Raw genomic sequence first — 11770 nt, 5'->3', positions numbered from 1 at the left:
TTTTTTTTTTTTTTTTTTTTTTTGCACTTCATGGATTTGATTTGTGGCAGAGTTTATTTTATAAGAACTAATCTACCATGAGAAGAAGCAGAATTTCAGATTTCCATGTTTTTAGGAATTATTCTGTGGGAGTGTTGAGAGTGGGCTGGAATCAGACTATGGTGGAGAAATCAGTCACGGAACACAGTAGCAGCCCAAGCCAAGGGAGGTGAGGGGCCACGCACAGCAGCACAGCAGCGATTAGATGGAAGAGGGGAGTTTGTATGTGGGAGCCCCGGACTCTAATTCTTTACAAAGTAACGCTTTACAATTTTTTTAAAAAGTGACTGAAAGTTGGGTCTGGCCTAATACATCCAGAGCTTCTGGATTGAGGTAGAGGGTGTGGTGAGATGTCAGAAGAAGATCCCTTTTTCCCAGGACAGAATGGGAAGTGGACGGAGCTGAACCCCGAGGAAGAGAGAGAATAGCGGGACACTTTGGAAGGAGCAGCTTCAGTAGAGGGGCGAGAAGCTGGATTGGAGAGGGTTAAAAAGGGAACAGAAAATGAGGACGTGCACGTCAGGCTGCCCTCACAGCATTTCTCTTGATTTCCAGGTGCATTTTCGTGCACCATACAATGTTGAAACAACGGAATTATAGATAGTCCTCAACCTAGGATGTTTGACTTACGATGTTTTTACTTTACAACGGTGTGAAAGCAATTTGTGCTCACACTGAAACTACCTCCCAAATGTTACAACCGGAGATTATTATGAGCGGCTTAGACCAATCCTAGTTCAACCCCTGTTCTGGGCATGTTGTCCCTGAACCAAATCAATGTTCTTATTATTAAAGTTCAGTTGCTCATTTAACAAATGTTTACCAAGTGCGTATTCTAAGGCAATGTACAAGGAAAAAACTGTATGTACAGTAAAGAATTAAACCTGATCCTTGCTCTAGTTAATTCTAAACTAATTAGGGAGACAAAGAGGAGACAGGGAATGTCTACTGATTGGACAACTAAAAGTCCCTGCCACAGATAAATCTGAGCAAAAACCCAGGTTATGCAGATTAATGTGCTTCCTTTTGTCAGGGTCGTACATGCACATAACGTGCTTTGATCACTTTCCCTCCCTTTGTCACTCTGCCCCCGTGTAACATTTGGGAGGTAGTTTCAATGTGTATCATATATTTTGCTCATATCTATTCCCCCTATTTTTTGTTTGAATATGTTCCATTTCAAAACATCTGAGTGTGGGTGTCAAATAATTCTAAGCCGAGAATTCAAAAGAAAGTTTCAAGCTTTATACATTTTTTAAATTTAGTATTCTCTTTAAAATGTGCTGGATTGCTGAGAGCACATCAGATCTTGGAAAATTTTGAGAATATAAATGGGAATTCAAAGGGAGCACAAGTGACCAGGAGGGGTTTAGTGAGTGTATCAAGATTCAGTTTTACAACCTGGAGACGTGATTATCCACACGCTGTCTCTGCCAGAACAGCTGAGCGTGAAGGCGGAGGAGAACATATGGCACAGCAGTTGGGAACCATCATCCGCAGCAGCCCAGCTGCCTGGGAACTTCATAATGGCGAGGAATTGGGAGGGCCCGGCTGTTAATAACGGGCCGGAGGCCCTGGGAACCTGAAAAGAGAGCAGGAGGTTTTTGGTTGTCATTTTGTTTTTAGACACAGAATGGCACAAGAACACTCTCACTCTTCCACCCCAAGTAAGGTGCGCAGGGAAGATAAACAACAAGGGTTAGAGAGAGGCTGGCAAATCCAGATGTGGTAATCAGTAGGGCTGGCTCGGGACTTAGAGAGAACTGGGGTCAAAACCTGGCTCTGAGCATGAGGCAGCTCCTTATTCTCTTTAAATCCTGGTTCCTTCATAAAACTCATAATGTCTACTCTACAGACTTGTGATGGGGAAATGAGATAATACAAGAAAAGTGGTCGGTGACATCACTCAATACTACAAATACCTGCTTGAAGTTGTGGTAATTTAATAGCCAAAACACAGGAGAATATTTAAATGTCCCACAATAGGTCAAACTAAATCACAGAGCAACTGTATAATTGAATATTATATAACCACTTTTAATTATGTTCTTAAAGAATTCAATAGAGAAATATTTAACATACAAAGTTATGTGAACCATCCAGGAAAAACATCCTATAATTATGATTTTTTTTTAAAAAGTGGTTGTCATTTGAGCGGAGAGATTATAGATGATTTTTGTTTCCTTTATTAATACAAACAAACAAACAAACAAAACTCTGTAGTCTTCCAGGTTTTCTCTGACGAAAATAAGTTGCTCTTATAAGAACATGAAACTGTAATTGGAAACCATCAATAATGGATGCTGTAATGTCAGTGGTTGTTACCTTTTCTACTGTGTTGTTCTAATTTGCTGTTCCCCAAAACTACCTCTGCCTTAGCTCCTGGGAAAATGGCAACAAGCCAGCAGAAACCAAAAATATGTACCTAGATGAATTAAAGGGTTTTTCTTCACTTGCTTTGGGTGGTTTTGTCTGGCTGGGTGTGCCTCATTCTGAGAGGAAGTCTGTGTCACCAGAAAAGAATTTCATTCTTTGCAGCAAAAAGATGGCTAGTGAAGAAACAGAAAAACAAGCATGTTTCTCACAGCTTCTGCTCGACTGTGGTTAGACCAGCTCTCCTTCCTAGCCGGAACAACTCCAAAAGGGGCACTTCTGGGGACCACCCTGCTGCAAGAGAGCAAGACTGTGTGGGGCCTCCGGGAGATCAGACGGGCCAGCGTGGCTTGACCTCCAGCCTGTACTCTTGGCTTTGCCTTGTGAAAGAGTCCCTGCCTGCCTTTGGGCCTCAGTTTCTCAAATGTAAAATTGTATGCATCTGCCACTCTCACTAAAAAATCCCTTGAGGGAGGAATGACAGTGCTATTTTCTGTTCTGTACCCACAGGTCAGCTTCTAGTTCAGTTGATCTCTGTGGCTAAAACAATAAAAATGTTCTAAATGACTTTTTAAATGTGCATCCATTGTTGGCAATTACATTTGTAAGCATGGTCCTCCAGGTATATTTATTTCTGAGGGAAAAAAACCTAAGGCAAATATAGAGAACCCTAAGATCTGATAAATAGAGATGGTAATGGTGAATAAGTGAACGGAATCACATAATATCCACATTAATCTCTTTCATTCTTGACTTTCTCATCCACAAAATAATCTACCTCACTGAATTGTTTTGTGCATTGAACAGGAATTGTTATGTAAAAGGCTTAGCACATTTGTGTCCTCAATAAATGTTAATGTTCTTTCAGCTAGAGGAGGGAAAGGAGGCCGGGCGTGGTGGTGCGTGCAAATAATCCCAGCACTCAAGAGGCTGAGGCAAGAGGATCGCTGCAAGTTTGGGGTCAACCTGGGCTACAAAAATGAGTTCAAGTGCAGTCTGAACTGCCCAGCAAAACCATGTCTCAAAAATAAAAAAATAAAAGGGGAGTGAAAGATAGCTCTCAGTGGTCTTTAATGGTAAAACTGGAACTTTTTATTTGAAGGATCTGGCCACAATCATCTGGCTGCCATCCCATAGTGGCTATATATATCCCATAGAGATATATACTTTTCAATGGCGTTAGATTGGATCTGAAAAAGATAGACTATAGCATTGATCTCAACTATCACCCAATATCCCACCCAATCAATATCCCACCCAATCAATGTTAGAAGCCTTTAGTGCTAATGTATGAAAGTATAATTGGCTGTGTATTAATTTACTTAATGCAGGTACCAGGTATTGTACCAGAAACTAGAAATTACAGGATAAGAAGATATAATCCCTACTGGATATATAACTCAGTAGTAGAGCACTTGCCTAGTAATTGTGAGGCCCTGGGTTCAACTCTAGCACCTCCTGATCCTCCTCAAAGAAAATGAAGAATGGCCACAAAGAATTTACTGTCTAGTATAAGAAAGAGAGAGAGAGACAGAAACAAATAAGTACAATATAAGGCAGCAAATACTAAGTTAATAGCCCTGGGGAGGAAGTAAAACATCCACCCACACAGCAATAAAATGTAGCTGTGTCACTTCAGTAATGAGATCTACAATCTCATATAACTTTGAAGGTTTAGAAATAATAAGAAATTCCTATTTGCTGAAAACAAAGAGGAACTGGCTTCACAAAAGACGATTTTACTTAGGGAAAAAACAAAATAAAGCTAAATGTGTGGGTATATACAGAAGTGAATGCAATTGCATTGATAACGCCCAGGAAGGGAGCACACAAAAGTCAGGGTTGACTTGGAAAGAGATGTGTAGGAGGGTGATGAGAAGGATGTTCCCTTGTTACACATATATTTCTGTTTTACTGGAAGATTTTAAATCAATGATTTAGTCACATATCCCTATAGACTAGTTGTGTTATTTCATCTGCACAGAAAATGGAAGGCAGGCAAAAAGTCTTACCCCAAATATCCACATCTTCTCTGTCATCTGCTTCAGGTACTTTGTTCAGATGTCACATTCTAAAGATCCAACTTTAAAATTGCCACTACCTGACTGTTCAAATCCCCATCCCCTTCTCTGGTCCGTCTACTTTCATAGCACTTACCACAAGCTGACATCATATAGATTTTACTTTTTTTTGTTTGTTTGTTTTTGTTTTGGTTATTTTCTGGTACTGGGAATCAAACTCATAACCTTGCACTTGCCAGGCAGGCGCTGTGCCGCTGAGCTAAATCCCCAGCCTAGATTTTACTTTTTTAAGAAAATCTATCGTTTGTTTCCCCAGTTAGAGTATGGGCTCTGTGAGTGCCAAGACTGGTTTGTAGGCAGGTGCTGCCTGGGCCAACCACCCCAATCTGTGCAGCAGTGTGTTAGCAGCAACTATTTTGAATAGTGAGATTACAATATTTCTCTTTATTTTCTTCTTTCTGCTACTTGGTATCTGAATTTTTGTAATGTGCACATATTAATTTTATTATCTAAAAAAGGCTCTTCTATCTAAAAACAAAAGTCTCCTGGGAGATGAGAGAGGAGACTCACTCCACTAGAAGCCTCAGTGGAACAAGTGTGAGCCTAGCACAAGCCAGGCGAGGTAGCTTGGGGAAACGTCACAGAACACCTGGCAGGAGGGAGACCAGGACCCTCCCCTAGGATTCCCTGCCTCATTCTTTCCAGACAGGGGAAAAAATGCCAAGTCAGGGGTCACTGACTCACAAAGGATCCTCTGCCGCATAGTTCCCATCCCCAAACAGAGGGCCCAGAAATTTATCCTCATCCTTCCATCCAGAAAATGCTTTCTTTTCAAAATCTGGATTCTACTTATGTTTCAGCCCATTCTTCGCTGAGCCACTGGCTTCTTATTTTTCTTGGGAACCAGACTCTTTTTAAGTTGAAGCCATGAAGAGAATGAAACCCATTACCTGATACTTTTCTATTCAGCTATTCAAGCCATGCCACAGATGGAGGCCCCCTGTGCCACGCGCTCCCGCTGTGGGCAGTAGCAGTTAAACCCAGCACTGTGTGTAAGGCGTATGTGAAAGTGAATGCTCAGGCTTTTTTCATTCCTTCTCTGCTTTTCCCCATTTATTCTGTTGGTAACAGAAAGCCACTGTCTTGGGTGAATGATTGTAGAGACAACAAACCCTCATCTCAAAGTGCTGTCCTCAGAGCAATGTGGGGAGGCGGTCATACTGGTGCAAAAGTTAAGGCCCTTGAATTCTCATTATTGCTCTGCTACGAACCTGCTACATGATCTTAGTCAAGTTGTGTTAACTGTGCCTCGGTTTCTTCATCTGTAAGATATAGGTCTCTAAAAGGTTTCTGAAGCTCCTGACCAAGTCAGATTTGTTCAACTGAGGACCAACAGTGACACCTTGTGGTTCTGTTTGAGCCACGCCTTCTTTCTTTTTTTCTAGCTGACAGCATAAGGGAGCCAAGTATCCCCTTGACCTACTCCCCTCCCTGGCTCACCCATCCCTCCTGTTTCACTCAGCACCACCCTAACCTTGTCTCCTACCAAATCAGAAAAGTGCTTCCATCCTTGGTTCACTTTGGGCAGATGCTACTAAAATCAAGGTAAAGGTAAAGACCCGAGACTCTGAGGTAACTGGCTGTGCTGTGATGAAGTCTGAGGCTAGATGTGTATGTGAGGATCTCAGTCCCAGGTGCTTTTGGGGCTAACTGTACAACTCAGGGGAGGGACCTTTGTGGGCCCAGACCAAAGGAACACAACTGGAGATTTTGTTCTTTTTAGGGAACCTCCTAATTTACAAAATTATCAGACTCCAAACTGTTCTGTGCCTGAGTTTCCCATGCATAAAATAAGGAAAAGTTGCTAGTAGCACTGCCTTAAAACTTATAAATTGTTCATCTTTCATTTACTCATTTATCAAGTATCTAATGAACATTTTCCCAATTTCAAGTTCTAACAACCTACCTGTGCCAGCAATGCAAACTTGAGAAGACATAAAATTTAACTTATATCCCTACTCTCAAAGCCAAAAATATTTCTCTTGATCTAACTTAATGCTCTTCCAGATATTGCCCCACTCCCCTGCTTCCTTTTGTAGGCCAAATTTCCAAAACTGTAAAACTCATGTTGTTTCCACTTCCTCACTTCCTAGGCCAGTTTCAATTCCTCCTGGATTTCCTGCTACCTCAGTGAGTTATTAGCCTAGAGAGAACAGCAGTGTATTCCCAAAGCCATCAGCTCAGCTTCCCTCACACTTGCACTTGCCACAGTGAGGCAAGTGAAATACTTTTCTCTCTTGGCTTCCACGACCTCCACTCTCCTGATTATGCTCCTGGCTCACTGTCTGCTGCTGCCTGGCCTCCCGTCTCAGCTGTTCCTACCCCACCCAACACCCTAGTGCTCAGCCTGAGGTCTTATTCTCACTTTTGTACCTAAGGAACCTCATTCATTCTTAGGGTTTTAAATATCACATGTCAGCTCCTAACTTCACAAACTCCAACCTGACCTCTGAAATCCAGACTTTCCAACCACTGAGGTCTTATCTGACAGGCTATATATGAAGGCAAGTGGCCTTCCCTGGCATTTTTCTCCTTTATATCTGCTTCTTGCTAAAAAGAAAATCTCATATTTTCAAACAAATCCATCTTTAATTTTGTTCAATCTTATAGGTTTCATGATTTTAAAAGTTCTTAATGAGTACTCAAAAGATATGTATTTACTGAATCACCAAGTGAAATTTAAATAACCAAATTGTTTCAAATGACAGGATAAATCTGTGGCTTTTTTCTTTTTTTTATTGTTCCATCAGTCCAGTTCAAGTTCAACCTCATAGGGTATCAGAAACTCAATATTCCAGAATTCAATCTAATTTTTAATTGTTCTTTGATGCAAAATCTCACCCTTTTCTAGTGACAGATTCTCCTTCCCCAGTTGTCTACTCTGCTCCATCAGAGATTTTTCACTTGAAATCTCACTGATGATCTCAAGCAGAACATTTCATTCTTGATTATTTGGGGTTCTTTATCAGTAGCTTAAAAACTAGTTAAAATTTTTTCAGGAAATATTATAGCTACAGCAGATCATGTTCCAGCTTAGTATTCACATTCTGGATTCTTTTGACCAACACGTACGATTCCCAGGTTCCAGGAACAAGAGACAGAAACAATGATCCAGGCTATAGAAAGGAAAAGCCAATCCTGGCCTAACTCCCAGGCACCCTGGCAAATGAAAACTGTGGGCAACATACTTAGTTTACAGAAAAAAAGTGGACCCTCTTTATGGGGATCCATTCCACCTTGAAGTCCCCAAAGCACAGAAGGGCCCCTGGGAGCTTGAGGAACTGAGAAATAGAACATCCCTTCTTTGTAGCAAAGGCCTTCAGACAAAGGCAGCATTAGTCATTTGGGATGGAGGTTTATTTTTAAAATAAACCTCCAGCCAGATTATTCAGAAGACTTGGGAATGTCTATAAACAGGCAAACATAGCAATGGTCAAGAAACAACTTTCTCTCCCATATCTTCAACTTGTACAACTGACAAAGTCAAACATGATTAGCTTCTCAAATTGAGTTCTAGCCCCATGTCTGATAAACTGTATGACCCTTAACCAATCACTTTACCTCCCCAATCCTTTATTTCCTCCTCTTTAAAGTGAACAGCAGAAGGATCAAAAATGGTGGAATGGTAAGCAGCAGAGAAAAAGCCTCTTTGAGTGTTGTCATCCAGATGCTGGGATATAGCAATGTGAGGAAGACAAGAGGGAGGGAGGTGGATCCCCTGGACCCAGGAAAGATCTGAGGTGTAAACTGAAGCCTACAGAGAGAGCAAAGGGAGAAATGTCAACAAAGAGGAAGGAGATAGCCAGCAGTACCTTCTCCCTGAGACAGGACTCACTGCATGAGTAGAGCAGTTCAAACTTGAGGACACATGGTGACTGCTGGTGACCCCAGAAGCCTCTGTGAAGAGATGCAGAAGTGGAGGGTAGCAATAGACATGAAGGACTGCACTAGCTGACAGTGAGTGCTGAAGGCTTGGTCATCTCACATGAGACAGTCATTGGCCAGGACCCCTCTTGGAGAAAGGCTGACTGAGCTCAGGCTCCATCTAGCAGCTGTCAGCTGGGCTCAGGCCCATGGAAGGTGAGCTGATGGCTCAGGCCAAATGAGTCTGGTCTTAGCCAGAAGGTGCAGGCTCACTGAGATTATCCACTACCTCACCAAAAAGCTACTGCTGGCTTGCTGAGATAGATCGGCATGGATCAGGACTCTGTGTCCTCATGTTGTCTACCAGTGATGGCAGAGACAAACCTGGAAGTGCACTTTTTTTCTCTCTCTCTCCCTTGTTTATTTTTTTGTTGGTTTGGTGGTGGTGGTGGTGGTGGTGGTGGTTTTATTTTTTTGTTTTTCTCCTTCAGTGTTTGGCTTTGTTTTTATATGAGTGTGAATGTGGTGTCTAGCCTCTTCGTGGTTCTTGTTCTGTTCTGTTCTTTTTATCTCTTCCTTCTCTCTCTCTCCCTCCAGTCTTCTGCACCAGTTTTCCAAAGTTACCATTATCCCCCTTTGTCCTTCAGCCTTACTTCTAATATCTTCCTCTTCTACCTATTTTTTCCCTAACCCCTTTTACATTTTAACCTCTAAGGGTAAAATTGACATTTTAAGGACATATACTACATATAATTTTCTGGTCTGTTTTAGATTTTGTTTTATAACTACAAATCTAGTTCATATGGTTAAAGGTGGCAAATTAATGGTTACCTCAGTTTTTCATTTTCTATGATTATTGCTATTGTTATAGCCAAAAGTGACATAATTGTTCTAAACTTCTATTCTTCCTGGTATTCCAAGACTGAAATTGATTAAGGGTCATAGCAAATACTGTAGCACAGTGCCAAAGAATCAGCAGCTGAGCCAAACAGTCAGAAACTTCTCATCCCCAAGAAATTGAAGATGTAAGATTTTGCAACAGATTCAAAATCCAAAATCCAATTACACCTGGAAGATACCTCAGAGATATAGTCATTTCCTAAGTGTTCTAAATACTAGCAATAAAGCAACCCACGAAAGGCAATTTCCAAGCATCATTCTAGGAATTAAACTAAAAAAAGAAAAGAAAATGAGAAGACACTTAAATAAGATACAACCCCAGACATCTAGTTCACCAAAGGCAAACCCAGGAGGGAATGAGCTGGGACAATCTAAAAGCTATCCACCTGGCCTCTCTGAAGTGGTAACAACAAAGCAATTGAATGAGGCTCTAGAAAAAAATTAAATCAGAAAAATTTTCTCAGATAACTGTAGAGATGGTGTGCCCAATGAAAACCATGCTTAGTGACTCTAGAGCAGATACACCCCCAAAAATAGATGAGCTTAAGAAAATTTTGGTAACCATGAATGCTCAGCATAGGAAAGAAATGGGATCCATAAGGCAGATTTAAGCAGATATCAAGGAGAATAAAAATTCCATTGAAAGTATACACAGCAGATTAAGCCAAGGTGATGACAAGATCTTAGATATAGAAAACAGGTTCATGGTTAGCAATCATGAAAAGAAAGATTCCTTAAAAATAGCAAGAAACCATGAGAAATCAATCCAGCAGCTGCTAGATAAGTCAAAGAAGAATAAATTAAGATGGGTTGGATTCAATAAAAAAGCAAGAGATAGCACAAATGATATTTTTTAAAAATTGTTCATAGATGTCATTGCAGAAAACTTCCTATGCAAGGAAAAAAAGATTGACATATAGTAAGAGAGGCATATAGAACTCCAATTGGCCATGACCAAAAAACTCTACAGGCAGGCATATCATAGTCAAGATTCCAGAAGTTCAACACAAGAACAGAATCTAAAAGCTGTTGGGGAAAAGAAATAAACTTCCCATAAAGGAAAGCCCATCAGGATCACAGCTGACTTCTCACCCCAAACCCTCAAGTCAAGGAGAGCTTGGAGTGAAGTATTTCAAGTTCTAAAGTGCCCTACAAAACTATCTTTCAAAACTGATGGAGAAATAATATACTTCCATGACAAAGAACATATGAGGAAATTTATGACTACCAATCCAGCATTCTAAAATGTTTTGAAGGATATGCTACAAAGAGATAATAAGAACTACAACTCCATGGACCTCAACAGAAGGAATCCACTAGGCAAGGCAAACAAACAGAGAAGGAAAAAAATGGGGATGTCAACAACAAGAAAATAATATGACAAGGATAAATCAATACATATGTTATTACTATCAATTTTAATGGTCTCAGTTCACCAATCAAAAGACAGAGACCAGAAGAATGGATCAAGAAGAAAGATCCAACAATATACTGCTACATGAAACACATTGAATTCAAAAAGAGATTCATAGACTGAAAGTCAAAGGTTAGAAAACAATACTCCATGCAACAGGGACCCAGAAAAAAGCTGGGGTAGCTATTCCATGTGCAAACAAAGTGAATTTCATGCCAAGACTGACTGAGAGAGATAAAGAAGGTCACTACATCCTTGTAAAGGAAACAATCCAAGAGGAAGAGCTAACAATCATAAATATATATGCAACAAATACCAGTGCACCCAACTATATAAGATAAATATTCACAGACATGAAAAATCAAATAAGCACTAATACAATTGTATTGGGGGAATCTCAATACCCCACTGTCACAAAAAGACAGATCAACTAGACAAAAAATCAACAATGAAATATTAGAACTGAACCAAACTTTTGAACAAATGGACTTAGTAGATGTCTACAGAGTTTTCCACCCCACAACATCAGAATACACATTTTTCTTAGCCACACAAGGGATGTTCTCCAAAACAGAGCACATACTAGCTCACAGAACATACTTAAGTAAATGCAAAGAAACTGAAATTATCCAGTGCATATCATCAGACCATAACACAATGAAATTGGAAATCAACAGCAAAACAAACCACTAGAACTTCATAAACACATGAAAATTAAATAGCACCCTCCTGAATGACTGATGGGTCACAGATGAAATTAAAGAAGACATTAGACAGTTGCTATAATTAAATGATAATGACAATACAACGTACCAGAACTTATGGGACACCATGAAAGCAGTCCTAAGAGGGAAATTTATAGCAGTGAATACCCTTGTCAGGAAAACAGAGCAAGCACAAACAAACAACTTAATGGTGAACTCCAAACTTCTAGAAAAAGAAGGCAAGCTAAGCCAAAAGCTTGTATGATGGAGGAAATTCTAAAGATCAGAGCAGAAGTTAATGCATTGGAGATTAAGAAAACAATACAAAGAATCAAGAATCAAAGAGTTGGACTTTTTTGAAAGCTTTTTATGCATCTTTTGAGATGATCATATTA

The sequence above is a fragment of the Chinchilla lanigera genome, unplaced genomic scaffold, assembly GCF_000276665.1.
Source record: "Chinchilla lanigera isolate Chin_1 unplaced genomic scaffold, ChiLan1.0 scaffold00013, whole genome shotgun sequence".
In the NCBI taxonomy this organism is placed as follows: Eukaryota; Metazoa; Chordata; class Mammalia; order Rodentia; family Chinchillidae; genus Chinchilla; species Chinchilla lanigera.
The sequence above is the reverse complement of the archived record's forward strand: the minus strand, read 5'-3'. Positions refer to the sequence as shown.